At 42.4% G+C, this 3,910-nt stretch overlaps 1 protein-coding gene across 1 annotated transcript in view; it reads left to right on the plus strand.

Moving 5' to 3' along the window:
• LOC128895006 (peroxidasin) overlaps positions 1-3,910 on the plus strand; it is a 13,169-nt gene that overhangs the window by 1,827 nt on the left and 7,432 nt on the right. The gene's annotated exons all lie outside the window — the stretch shown is intronic.

Below are 3,910 nucleotides of genomic sequence, written 5' to 3' on the forward strand. Positions count from 1 at the left end.
TTGATTACGAATCCTAAAACATTTATCCTTTAGCCTGCAACAACGAGCCTGACTCGTGTTACTTCGTTCGGACTTCCTACCTTCCTGTTTAATATGGCCGGTGTAGGTCAAGGGGTTAATAATGCTCCATACCTCGTAATTAATGTTCTACTAATTAGCTCAGAGTAAGAAGTCCCTAACACTCTTGATCTGTCTACCGATTATCTCTGTATTAAGACTGCGTTCGTGCTTGGAAAGTTTAGTGAAAAGTAAACAATTTTAATTATTATTCTTACCACCGAAAATAACAGCGTTTCACGGTACAGGCGTTTTCGTAAGCCTCCATTACACGGGAACGATTGTTTCCGAGCAAAAGTGTACGGCTCGCGAAATAATTGAGGGATCACGTGACGTTGTAATTCAAAGGGCGAGTCGGATAACAGAGATGAATCCAATACCCTATATTTACCATAATAATATTTTCGATGAACTTGTACACAGATACATCGCGAAATGTGCTCGCGACAGCGTATAGTAGGAGCGCGCAGGATCAAGGATCGCGTTCGTCATCGTTAATCGTCGACGTTTACGTATCCTCGGACTTACAGAATTTCCGACGACTCTTGAATTAACGGCACGGTAAAAAAAAAGAAAAAAGCCGAAGACTCCAGTTACGTTCTCCCGGACTGCACCACCTAATGGCCTTGTACTCTTTGTGTCCACGCCTAAACGATACGGCATTATGCTCCGTTGAATCGTACAAGGAGCAGCGACGGGGAAAATTGTATTCGAATAACGCGGATAACGATGGTTGCGAATTATTCGTCGCGTTTGCTCGATTAAATATTTTCTTTCGGCTTTGAAATTTCGGTTTACACTCGACGAACGTTTTCGCTAAGGTGCGTCATTTCGGAATAATATCTTTCAAGTGCTGATGAATTATCTTGCACGCAACAAAAAAATATTGCTCGAAAATGGCGCACTCTAGGGAACACGATCGCTTGCTTTCTATCTAGATAAGAATCGTACTGTTGCGTAGTCGAGATGAAAATCTATGGGTCTATTTATTTTCTCGGTTCGATTCATCCTGTTTCTACTTGTACCGCTATTTGTACCCTGTCAGCGTAAACGACGGAACGAATTTCTCTTCTCCTGCGAGGGCCAGCAAGGTGTTCTCGGATTCGGTTAAAATAGGTATGACCATGCGACTTCAACTATGCGCGACGACTTGGAAAATGAATCTTCGACGAAAACAACAAAAGAGGGGCGAACCGCTAATTCTCGGATGCGCGCGTGCATTCTCGGATGCATCCATTTACATCGTCGATCTCTGCCCGACCAGTTCGCGCATAGCAACAAAACACCCGTACCCGATGAATCATTGTGTTTACCTTGCGCTGTCGAAATATTTAAAACGTGCCACGAAAACAATTCGCGGACGAGATACAAATTACGAGGAACCCTTCGTTTCGTACTGTGCTGGGAAATTCGGTTGCGAAATATTCGAAGAATGATTTATTGAAATAATTGAAATGAAACGTTCCGGATCCTTACGCGTTCCTTTAAAAATATTTTACATGTACAGGGTGTCCGAAAAGTCGTGGAGGAGCCGGAAATGGGAGGTAGCTGAGACGATTCCGAACAACAATTTCCTTTGCAAAAATGTCGGATGGGGCTTCGTTGAGGAGATATTAAGCGAAAACCCCGACCAATCAGAGCGCGAGGATGCCGATGCAGCGCTCGCGGTAGCCAATGAGCGCGGCCGCCTAGCGCGTAGCCTTCGCTACCGCGGCCGCTCGAACGGTCTACGCGCGCTCTGATTGGTCGGGGTTTTCGCTTAATATCTCCTCAACGAAGCCCCATCCGACATTTTTGCAAAGGAAATTGTTGTTCAATATCGTCTCAGCTACCCCCCATTTCCGGCTCCTCCCCGACTTTTCGGACACCCTGTATAACGTTAAGGGACGATATCTTCAGAATTTGCGAGTCATTTGTCTGGATATTTTTCGCAACCTTGAACGATTTAATCGTAACTCGGCAACCGTTTTATGCAGAGAAGCTGCCGCCGCACGTTCGTGTTGTTTTTTTTCTTCGATATTTTTACCTCGGTCCGCGAGACACGTTCTCCATCTTATCAGCGTTTTCGTACGTGACATCATCCTCCCATTGCGTTGCAGCGAGTGCGCTTGATGTCGTATATCCAAGAATTTATATTTTTTGTTCCTCTGCTACGTTCGAGTTAGAGTTAGAGTTTCGCGCTCTAAGTGGAAAACGATAACGCGGTATCTATCGACATATTTACGCGCCAGGTACATATTATCGTCCGCGGGCAACTCCCAATCGGGTCGAAGACTTCGTTTAAATATTTGTTATCGATCGTTTTCCACGTTCAGCGTGGTATTGTTGAAAACGATAAGTAATCGCGATAAGTAACAACAGTTTTGTTATTCATTTTAACGTACGATATATTTTTCTTGATAACAGAAAAAAAGTAGAACTGGTTCGTTATTTACGATAAGGGTTGTTAGATATTTAGAATGACAATGTTAAAAAATTTCCCTGCTCGTCGTTCGTCCTTTTTATCATTTTTGACGAGCAGACCGAGATTTTAAACGATCACACCAAATTTATTAATGATAATTTCTATATTTTTCCATTCGTATACATTCTCACAAATTTTCCCATATTTTCGCTCCCGTCTAAATTTTAATGCCTCCACATTTGATGTTTCGATAAATGATAGTCGACTATTATAGCTCAGCGCTAATTGCGAGGGCATGGAACACTCGATGACAATTAAATCTCGTTTAGAGGAGGAACGATCAACTGTTTGTATTAAGAGATGACTCAGAAACGAGATTGGTAATTGAAAGAGATCGCGATTAATTAACCCAGCACTTTTCGATCCTTCTAGACATAATTTTCTATGTAAAATAACGGCAAATACCTTCGTTCTTCATTAATATCGTCCAAAAATCCTGAATATAGAAAACACAATGTGATACGCGATACCGGTGCCGCGTCCATCCGAGTCATCGCGTTCAGACGGCGATTAGGTTACGTTTAGAGGGCGATAGATCGTTTATATTAAGAAACGAGGCGAAGAAGGCCAAACGATACTTATTCGAGCGTATATCGAGCCACGATAAACCGGCCCCGTAGTTTACATTCTACCAGTTTCTATTTTCGCCCGGATTCGCCGGTCTTCCTGTAGCGCGGCGCCCGTACGCGCTCCGCCGTGTTCTTTGTTTATATCCCAGCACGGACAAAGGGTGCTTGAGGCCTCCTCGTAAAAATCAGAGCAAAGGAACGAAGCCGACTCAACGTTGCCTCGAGCAGTTTCAATGGCAGATACCGCTGAAAGGGTCTGCAAACCGGGCCATGAATAAAATTACTGTTCGTTACGAGGCTGAATGTTTTCATTAGCCCGAACGATTAATCGAATTACCATCGAACCCCTATAGAGACCGCCCTAAGTGGTTTCGCATGGTACCCGGCCTTTATTCTATCAGACACCAAAATATACTTGGAGTGGTTCTTTTATTAGCGAATAATTATAACTGAATTTTTCTTTTAATAATTTGCAAATGTGTCGCATAAAATCGGTTTCGGGCGAAAATTGCAAATTTCCAAAATCTTTGGACCACCCTAACATCCAGCGTAGTTTTCAATTTTTTTAGCATTCTATTGTATGAATGACTTCAGACTGAATTTTTCTTTTAATAATTCGCAAATATGTCGCATAAAGTCGGTTTCGGGCGAAAATTGTAAATTTCCAAAATCTTTGGACCACCCTAACATCCTGCGTAATTTGCAATTTTTTTAGCATTCTATTCTATGAATGACTTCAGACTGAATTTTTCTTTTAATTATTCGCAAATATATCGCATAAAGTCGGTTTCGGGCGAAAATTGCAAATTTCCAAAATCTT

This window comes from Hylaeus anthracinus, unplaced genomic scaffold, assembly GCF_026225885.1.
Source record: "Hylaeus anthracinus isolate JK02 unplaced genomic scaffold, UHH_iyHylAnth1.0_haploid 4, whole genome shotgun sequence".
Lineage (NCBI taxonomy): Eukaryota > Metazoa > Arthropoda > Insecta > Hymenoptera > Colletidae > Hylaeus > Hylaeus anthracinus.